The sequence below is a fragment of the Corvus brachyrhynchos genome, unplaced genomic scaffold (assembly GCF_000691975.1).
Source record: "Corvus brachyrhynchos isolate BGI_N302 unplaced genomic scaffold, ASM69197v1 scaffold32, whole genome shotgun sequence".
Classification (NCBI taxonomy): domain Eukaryota; kingdom Metazoa; phylum Chordata; class Aves; order Passeriformes; family Corvidae; genus Corvus; species Corvus brachyrhynchos.
Window position 1 is genome coordinate 15829102 of NW_008237919.1, and position 10671 is coordinate 15839772.

General features: G+C 40.9%; 1 protein-coding gene across 5 annotated transcripts in view; it reads right to left on the reverse strand.

Annotated features, from left to right (window-relative positions):
- The window catches only part of AGPAT3 (1-acylglycerol-3-phosphate O-acyltransferase 3), a 72027-nt gene that overhangs the window by 48938 nt on the left and 12418 nt on the right, over positions 1–10671 (reverse strand). Inside the window, exons 1-2 of one of the 5 annotated variants that reach the window (XM_017733300.1) lie at positions 8779–8859; positions 1315–1435 (exon numbers count right to left, since the gene is read on the reverse strand). The exons of 2 other annotated variants lie outside the window; for them this stretch is intronic. The gene's annotated coding sequence lies outside the window, so the exon portion shown is untranslated. Of the gene's footprint in view, positions 1–1314; positions 1436–8778; positions 8860–10671 lie in introns of those variants that run through there. 2 more of the 5 variants (XM_017733299.1, XM_017733305.1) reach the window with 2 other exon arrangements.

A 10671-nucleotide genomic window follows, 5' to 3' on the forward strand; every position in this document is an offset into this window, starting at 1 on the left:
CCCCCCATATTTTAGCTTCTCAGTAACTCATCAATGGCATTTTCAAGCCTTGTACACAAACAAGAAAAGCAAAAATTGCAGCCATGTAAGTTGAAAAGTATCCTACAAAACAGCAAATGCATTAAAAAAGGCTTTCTTGTGTTTCTGGGGCATTGCTCCTACACCAGTGTCAATGAGCCCAGGCAAAAACATTTTACACAACCAGTTTTGAAAGCAGCTGGTCACCATGACACTGGGACAAGGCTACATTAATGAATCAACCTACTGGGTCTCCCTCCACACACCAAAGCTGCAGGCAGTCAGCCAGGTTCAGCTGCAATAGCTAATTTTTGGGGGCAAAATTTTTGACCCAGGCATATTTTGGGCTTGCAGGAAGTGTCTATTTGCCCACCGAATGAGCTGGGATCAATGCTTTCACTTCTACAGCAGGAAAACGTACATCTTAAACGGATGTAACTTTGCACAGGGTCAATACATGCCCTGAACACAGATTGTGGCTGATCCTGTACATGCTGCTTTATGAATCACAGCTTTGAGAAATCAAGATTTTTAGGGAGACTTCTTGTCCTACATTAGTCCTTGAGAAGTCATAGAATAATAAAGCAATAATCTAGGCCTTTGCAAAATCACCAAGATTAAATTATTTTCTTACCAAAAGATCTACTAATAGCCCATGAAGGGGCACGGTATCAGAGATCATAATTAAAATGTCAGCATCTGACACTAACTACAGGTTTTAAGATCCTGTCCTGAAAAAAACTGTTCTGCTGCTGTGTCAGTGGGGTCTCAGCAGCTTTCCACTTTGCTTGTAGGACAGACTACAAAAAAAAGGGCAAAAAGTAGGAAGTTTGCTGATATACTTAACATTTTCATACCCCATTACTGGATAAAATTTAAAGATGTTCAGATTAAGGGCAGCCTAAGATGACCCCAGTCAGCACTGATGAGATTTCTATGAACCCCATAAAGGAGGTTCTTCAAGCACTCTAAGCACATATTTCCCCTTCTTCTACATTACAGGAAGGAGGGGACATTAATATTTCTAGAGTCCCACGGAGGTCTATTTATGGTTAAATCTCTGCTGCAATGATTACCAACAGATACAGCATACATGAGACAGCAGAAGCAAGAACCTCAAGTGCTGATTTCATTCCTAAACTAAAATTCTCGGAGTGGGAGACTTCTGACGCCTCTCCCAGCAGTTCATGCAGCTCTATGAAAAGAACAGGATTTGCATGCCCATTTTTTCCCCAAAAGTATATTGCTACAGACAAAACGCAAATATAGAAACGTGGGGGAAGATTTCTTTCTTACCACCACCACTGGGGACCACTTCTGGCACCTGGTAACACTCAGAGCAACAGGAGAATCCCCATCTCCTCCCTCCAGGGAAGTACCACTGCTTATGTCTCAAGAGATTTGCTTTCTCATTTGCCTATAAGCAAAAAAGACATTCTCCAATGAATGAAGGTAAAAATACTTTGTTTAGAAGCAAAATGCAATGCAAACAAGCAGCTAACAACCCAGGTAATGAATAACTCAAACACTTCTTAGTAAAATTATGAGCCTTTTTCCTTTCCCTGGAGAAAAAAAAAACCTACTTGATCCTTCTTCACACATATACTACTACACTCAGCTCCACAGGTACCAACTGCTATTGCTTTCAGAGGAACTAACTGGCACATACCTATGAAATTAAAAGCAAGTGTTCTAAATTTACCATTAATAGAGAAATTGCAGCTTCTATTCAGAAAGGAGAAAGGGCTTGCATACACAACAACTAGCCTACTTTTCCTAGCTTTACTAATCAGCATAACAAAAGGTTATTTTACTTCTCTTACCTCCAAACCCTGTCTTGAGAGAAGTTACTGAAAATGAAGCAGAAGCAATTATCTGCTCTCAGAGCACACACTTAATCCCTATATTTTATTAAGGGTGTTTTTTATGATCCTGAAGCAATTAAGCTAATCATTATTTAATTTTAGATTACTGAACTGGAGATTTACTTCAGACACAAGCTCACTTGCCACATAATTTAGTCTCAGTAATTAGAGATGTACTTTACCCAGAGGTGGCTTGTTTAAAAGCATGTTGTCTAATTTCACAAGCCTCACACCATGAAAGTTTCATGCAGAAATCTACAACCCAAACTTCAAAAATGAGTAAACCCCCAAAGACACTCAGATTTATCTGTTTTTCCTTAAAAAAATAGATGAAAAAAATATTCTTCAAACATGTGCCCAGAAAATTAATGTATCACAAAAGCTAACATAAAGCATTTCTACAACCCACCACTCCATTAGCAAGTTGTTAGAACAAAGAGTGCTCCTCTCACACAAATCACTTCATTTACAATTTATTTTAACCAAGATGCAAAGTCTGCAAATACAAATGTTTTATTTAGAGCCCAGCAGGTACCTGCCAAGGGATGTAACCAGTGATAAAACCTTCAGACACTTAAAGACTTCTGTGGATAATGTTATCAGAGGAACAGAAATAGGGACCAGGCAGGTAGTTTCATACTGTACATACTGACCCTGGACATGATGCCATTGGAAAACTGCTCAATTCCAACCTACTTCAGCCAAAATTGTGTTGTAGAAACCAAACTGTACTAGGAAACACCAGTTACCCTGGTAGCTCCTACCCACCCAGCTCAGCTTTAGTTCTGCAGACAGTTAATGCCAGTCCATCCAGACTGAGACATTTTCCAAGGCCAGTTTTATGTCAAAACACATTTCCTGGCTTTTGGAACAAAGGGTATCTTCCACTGCTGCCACTAAACAGAGGGAAAACAGATGACCAGGCAAACATTTGAAAAATATACACTGTTTTTTAGGCAACATTGTGTCTTCTACGTCATCCAACAAGACCAACACATGCAACTGCTCCACACTCAATTAGAAGTCAGCTGTATTCAAACCTCTAAAAATGCAGAAGAGTTAGATTCATTTCAGGACTTCAGTGCCAGTACTTCTATGAACCAGTCTGACTTGCCATATATAAGAAAGGCTACAGAGCTCATCCACAGCACGAGATTTCAGCAAACACTGACCAAGAAGAATCAGAACATGAAGCTACAAAGAGATCATAATAGAACAGGTTGGTTACAGAGAGTTTGCTCAAAATAAATACAAGTAAGTCTCAGCTATCTGGATATTCAACAAACATACTTTTCCATATTAAAAGTGTAAACTTGGAGACAGAGGAATTCTGACAGCAGTAAAGATTCTGCCCAAAAGAGATGGTGCCTGACAGCACAGAAAGAAAAAGCTGCAGTCTCCTTGGAAGTTACTGATGAAAACACAAACCCCAAAAATCAGTCTTCTGGTTCATTTTTAACTGATTAATGGCTTACATACAAAAAAAAAGAGTAATTACGGCAGCTGATGACAAAGCTGGGAAGCAATCTGAACATGAAGGTGCATTGAGGTGTTAACACCACAGGCACCATGGCCATAAAGACTGGAGCCAGAGGATAGGGATGCAATTGCTCCTTGTAAGACAGTAGAGATAACCATGAGGAAGGGAAATAAACCACTTCAGGCAAAAAAGGCTGCTGAAACCAGAACAAACGGGTATCAGCTGGTCAAGAGTAAGTTCAGGCTTGAACCTTTCAGAACCGCAAAGCTCTGGGAGAGTTTTTGGTGACAATAAATCTACATGCTTAAGGAGGCCCTATTATGACACATTACCTGCTTTCCTTAGCTCCAACTATTTTTGTAGCTGTCCATCTAAATATTCATCAAAGGGTCTAAGAAAGTATCACCAAAAGCAGCTGGCTCAGTTCTCAGTGCTGGTGGGGGAGGCTGGTACTGAGAGTTACACAGCTGGGGGGAAGCTGGTCTATAGGCTAAAGTATAAAAAATTACCATAACATTCCTGCATACCTATATGACAAACAAATAATGTTAAATTTAAAATAATAACATTAGCCATTTTGTTTTCATTACAATCTGCACATGCAACTATGGCAATAAAAAGTGTTCATTAAAAAAGCTCAGCAAGTCACGAGCACTATCTCATCCTGCTTCCCATTATCCCACAACAAAGGAATCCTTAAAACCAATGCGACCCAAGTTGAGCTGCTCCTTGGAACGAGCACATTCTCTGGTCTTGAAGCAATTCTTGAACACTCCCTCCATGGGCTATCAAAGGGATCTTTGCCTTTTTCACTGCCTGTGTACAGCAATTCTCATGAAGACATTTTATTAAAACTGTTAAAACTGAGGTTAAAGTTCTCAGAATGAAAGAGTGCAACTGGTCAGAGAATAATTTCTGGTTCAAGACTGAGCACAGCAGTGTTATGCAAGAGAACAGGATTTGAAAGCAAGCTTTGGTCTGGCACTGTTTATTGGTGCCTGCTAAGAGGTACTTGAGCCTCAAAGAATGGGAGAGAAGCTCTTCCCACTTAGGATCTTCATCTTTCTCACTTGAAAAAAAAAAGTATTTATATATATATAAAACACACCATGTACTGGACACTGCAAGCTGTACCAAATTGCTTTTCTGATGTCTTCTAAAATGGAACAAACAGATTTAGACAGTACATTGAGGATGAGAGTCCCATTTAAGCATACACATACAAGTATTTTTCCATTTCAAAATGGTCCCATAATTAAATATAAATGTGCACGCACTTAAACCCTTACAGAGTTTCTCTCTTGCACAGTACCTTGCACTGAGTTCAATATAACCTTCAAACCCATGTTTCCATTAGCTACCTTGTGATACCACAGCTCTGAAAACATTCTCAGTGCTCCAACACTCAAGACACAGAAGTGGCCACAGTGGACGCAGAAGTGGCCACACACAATTCTGTCTTCAGCATCATCTCACAAGGAGAACATTTCATTCCTTTTTATTTTCTCCACCCCTTCTTTCTCTTTTCTTAAATAATTTATTAAAACTACTGAAAGTATTTTCTAGTCAGCTTTCTTCCTCACTATAGGAAGTACCAGTATCTTTGAATCCCTGGCTCCCCTGGTTCCACAGTTTGGTTCCCTCTCTAAAGGCCACTTTCTATATAATAACCTGATGTTGACAGAATATTGTCAAGAAAAAAAAGGGGGGGGGGAAATGATAATGTATTTTTAATCACAAGTTAAATTTCTCCCTAGATAAAGAAGCTGATTTCATGGCATGCCCCTCTCTCAATGTCTTATGGAATCATCCATCACCGACAGAATGACTTCAAGAAATTCCTTCTTGTTACCATCCTACAACTGTGACCATCAGCTCTGAGAAGGTGAGCCTCTAAAAACTGAACACTTCCCTAAAGACAATTGGAAATTATTGACTTGGAGGCATTTTCAGAAAAAGAAGTCTTCACTCAGAGTAGGAAAACCAGAGAAGCTGTCATTAAGTTTTGATGGACGCACAACAATCAGTCAGAGCAGTTTCCCTCCTCATAATCCATAACTGACCTGTGAACCTTCTTGCCACAGCTGTCAGAAGTGGTGTAAGTAGACTGAAAAGAGAACTGGAATCCTGAATGACACAGAAATGACAGAGAAAATACCAGTCACTGTGTTGACTGTAGATCCTTTAGTAAGGAAATCCAGTATAAGCCAGACTACTGACCTAGATAGACCAATGACAAATTCTTTCCTTTCCAAGATGGAAATTAGACTTCTTCAGCAAACAAAGCAATTCATTTTCCATTGCAACTTGCAACCAAACTCTTCAGTTTTGAGCCTTAGAGGGAACTCTAAGACAAGATAAGCAAGAATGAAATGGGCGAATGCACCTGTGGCCTCATAATTCCACAAAGTTCTGTGTTCACTCATCAGGAGAGGTTGAGCACCAGCAGCCCATCAGTTTCATCTAACCCTGTCTCTAACCTGTGGAGCCAGGGTTCTGATGGATAAAACATCCTGGAGCATGGTCAGCTGCGACAGCCTAAAACATTACTGCCCCCTCTTGTCCATCCCAGCCTTCTGCCAGGGATCACTGTTCCATAGCCTGCACCTCAGCTGCTCCAATCCACAGCACAGAGTGTTACTTTAACCCCCTGATGAAGGTGGGTTCTTATCATGACTCTCATTTATTTTTATAGGCAAAGTGCACTGTAATTTTCCAGCTGTGTACTGCTGGGGCTGAAGCAGCTGCACATGGTCCTTTCTACAGTGGCTGGCAACACCTGGAGAAGGAGGTGATGTCTGAGGTCATCGCAGCAGGGTTGCTACACAACCCTGGGCAGATTTGAAGAGGTTGAGTTATTCAAACTCAAATTTGAATAACTCAAAGAGGCTCTAATTCTCCTGCTGATAGAGACCAGAAACAAGGTAGGTCCTCAGCAAGTTAACTTGGTACAGCACTACAGTGAGATGCAGTGAGATACCGAGCGCTATCTCACCCTGAGACAGAATTTCAAATACAGGACAGAAAACCATGGCCATGTGAAAATGAAGCTGGGAAAGACACAGCTGCCCTAAACAACCAGGGCAGAACATCTTTGAACCAAGTGAAGTGTGCCCTGTCCTGGGAAATGTAATCCCAGATACAGTCCAGACAGCTTCACTCCCAAGAGTAAATTCTTACAGCCTTGCAATTTTTTACAGCCTGGTTACCTCTGAGGTTTTCCCATGACTTATCCTTGATTAAAGGCCTACATGAAAAACAGCATGAGAGAGTAAGTGTTAGAGGGGAATTTGAGCAGGCTTAGGCAAGGTTTTTGCATTTTCTTGTGTTTGGGAATGCTTGGGGGTTTAGCTGGGTTTATTAATGAAATTTAAACTGTGAATACATCTTGAATGTTGATGCAAGCTCATCCATACTTTACACAAGAATTGCCTAAGCTGACTCCTGGGAAGAAGTAGGCTCTGAAAAAAGACCTAAATTATTTTGTAAATGACCATTAATTGTACACTTTTTTTTTTCTTATTGCCATATATCATGTCAGTCTGTCATGTTCAGATTAATTCCAGGGATTGCTTTTTTCTTTTAAACACTGGAATACTCTTCTGCTTACAATAAGCCCATTATAGAAAATGTTTATGGCAACAGCAGAACACAGAGCTATGTAAAGTGCAGCCTTTCACAGAAACAAGGAGAGGTGCTGTAATCAGCACTTAAATGCTACAGAGGGACCTGAGTGGAGTGAGTGTGAGACTCATACCCTGCAGATTATTCTTGTGTAAGGGATAAGCTTAACTTCCTAATTTCTCCTGCTCTTTCTCTTTTCAAGTCTTAAAAACAAACAAAAAAATCATTTGCAAACATCCTTCACTCATTTTCTTTGGCTGCCCTTTGTAACAGCACATCCCTTTCACTACAGTGGTCCTCTGCCACCTTCATTTTGTGCCCTGCCCCAAACCCTGGGGCTGAGGGTCCCTGAACTGCCCCCAGGTGCTCCACCAGCTTTTCTCCTGTTGCTGTGACATTTTCTTTGGTGTGCAATAGATTTATAGGTAGCTTTTAGAGCTGCAGGTCCTTAAGTGGACTTCAGTCAGAAAAAAAGGAAATTCTAAACACAATTCTTCGTAATAACCCAGTAATGAGCAGCAATCGACCATTAACTCTCATGCTCTGATCTTCCACAAGCACACTTCCCAGTTACTCCAAAATAATCATTTCCTTAGGAACTCTCAGGCAAAGGTAGCAGGAAGGAGCTACCTCGTAGGATTTGAGAATTGCAGCGAGTCTTCGGACCTTTCCTTTACCAGCCTCGAATCCATAAGGTTCCAAAACAAAAACTTGCAGGTGAAGCATTAGTGACAACAGGATTAAAACTCCAAACTCAGGTCAATTTGAGCTCACCCACACACCTTCCCAGTCTACTTTAAGCCCCCTTTAGCAAGAGGCTGTCACCAGAGTCACAAGTCAAGCAGGCTTGGCTAAAAATATCCCCCAACACTGTCCCTGGCCTGCCTCACTGTCGTCCACCTCACCCTGGACATCATCCAAGAAACAGTCACTTCCCAACACTAGGTACAAACCTGTTTGTAGCTCAGGGATCCTCCTCCTCAGGAGTTATTTTACTCCCCTGGGTTAGATTAAACAAACTACCAATATTTCTGTTTATTCACTATTCATGATTCAAATTCAAGCAAAATTAAAAGGCTGTAGAATGGCAATCTAGTTAAGAACTTTAATGAAGAGCACTTCAGAAATAAAATCTATTATAAAGCACTTGAACTAATGAAGTTTGCTCCCTGTCCAAAATCCTTAGCATTCTGCACTAAGGAAGTAAAAGTCTTTTAAAGAAACCTTTAAAATTCTGAACTGCTGCAGGTAAGATCTGAAGAGGCAACAGTGAAACAAGCTACATTTGCAACCATATCTCATTCCAAAACAAAACAAGGAAAGAACAGTTAAATGCATCTGCATCCTGAGAAAAATATTATTCTTTGTTATGGGTGAAGGCATTTCATAGTGAATGAGTTGATAATTTTGAATGCATCACCTCTTCAGGCTCTCAGAAAAATTGTAGATTTGCATACTCATATTATAGATATTCATACTCATACAAGGGAACTGTGTCTAATTATAAAATAATGATAAAAAAATTAAAAATACAATCTTCAACAGAGCTAACAGTGGAGACAGAGAAAGCCTAGCTCATCCTCTCTAGGAGAACCTGTACACTGGACTTTTGAACTGTCTTTTTTCCCCTTGTTTACACAACGACAGTTTTTTAATACCATATTAATAGCATTTATGATTAATCAGAAATATACACAAATAATAGATTTCCAGAAGCCTGATGAGGCTTGCAATCTGAAATAACAATATAATTAATTCCTAAGAGGAAGCATTATCTTTACACTGTCCTACCTTGGTCAAACACAGCGAGAGGTAAATTTCGTTAAAAGCAGAGGGGAGGGGGAAAAGAAACCAAGTCAAACAGAAGAGCATGCAGCTGAGGAGACAAAAGTGCTTGTGATCAAAGGGTGACACGGCATGGGTGTTTTATTAGTCTTGCAGGAGCCCATGGAGCAGCCTTGCCAAGGGTCTGTCCATGCTCCTCCCCACAGCTGGGGCTGCTCCACCTGTGACAGGTGGAGAAAACCTCACCAGAGCACTCTCGCATCCAGCCAGGGCTGGCATGGAGCCACAGCTCACCCCAGCCCAGCGTGACTGAAGCAGGTGCCAGCTCTTTTAAAGTCTAAACTGTGGTTTACATCTGAGCTGTTTTCAAGTTCAAAGGGAGAAGCAGCCACAGCAACCCCTCTGCGAAGGCAGAGGGATGTGCTCCCGGCTCATCCGTGGAGAAAGGGTGGCCATAGATGAACAGATTATGGCCCTGGAATGGTCTGTAGGAATGGTTTCCTCCAACCATGGTAAACCAGCATCTGTCTGATGCTGTACAATCTGTGAGATGCCCAGAAGGCCTGACCCCTCATCCCCCACGCACCACACCACCCACCCCTGGCAGCACCAGGCGATGGGGATGAGATTGGGCTGATCTCGGTGTTTCTGGATACTGAAACACGTGCACAGTTTGTAAATAAAGGAGTGTGACACTGAATTCATACATTTTGAAGAGCACTGAAGTAATAATCTAATCTTAAACTGATTTAGAAGTGTTAACTGATTCACCAGTTCACTCTCACACTAGAGATCTCAGAGGACTATTTGGAATGGAATCAAGTGGCCAAGTATGTGCAAGGAATCGTGTCTACAGCAGATCATCTGCAAATTGAGAATTATTTCAAAATCCACTTCAAGCAAGTCATTCTCCCACTACGAAAATCTCAGCTTCTAGGATTAGAGACTTTTTGGAAGATTATTCATTCCCTCATCTCACAGTTAAAAGGATGCCAGAATTATTATATCCTGGACTGTAACTGAAGCCATTCAGTGAAAGCAGCTTTCCTATCAAGGGACCATCTTTTCAGTGAGATTCATGATATATCTCAGGGTTTGATTGAAGTATTTAGTATCCTTTTTTTCTCCATAAACACAAGAGCTGAGCAGTCTTCTAATCTTCAAGATCGTAAATGCCCAGCTTCTACAGCTGCAGTAATTAAACCAACTTCTCATTCCATTACCCACAGCAAGTCTCTTCCTCGGCATCTGCTCTATTCCCACACTGCACTCTTCAATCAAACCAAGATAAGCTATTTTCTAAGATCAGCTGACTTGTCTGTCCCTCAAGACATCACTGCAGCCAAAAGGATTCTGAGCAGATATGATGCATCTTTCTAAATACCCAAAAGGTCTCTTTTAAAGGGGAGGGGGAAAAAAAAGTAGACGTCAATGCAAGTGCTTATTTTTAGCACCTGTAGTTGTTCTATATTTATTCCTTTATGTCTTTCTAACAAAAGCACAATCTCTGACGAAGCATTACCATAAAATACACTCTACTGGGAAGTCTCCTTTATGACTCCTGGCTACTGAGCACTGCAACAAGTACATCACACCACCCATTCAACCACACAGGTTTAAGGGTGCACATAGAACAATGCTTCCTCGGTTCCGAAGAAGTGCTTAAAACAACCCAAACTCAATAAAAAACCCAATCCACACAGAAAGCAAACTCCTCAGTATAATCTGTCATTCTGCTTAGATGCCACTCTTCAGACTCAAGCTTAAAAACTGCCACTTTAAAGTATTTCTAATTGTCTAAACCCCCCAAAAAACCCTCAAGACACCTTGTGAGTTACTTGTTAAAAAGAACACAAACCACTACCCCAATCTCCAGGACACACCATACTGCAACAGACC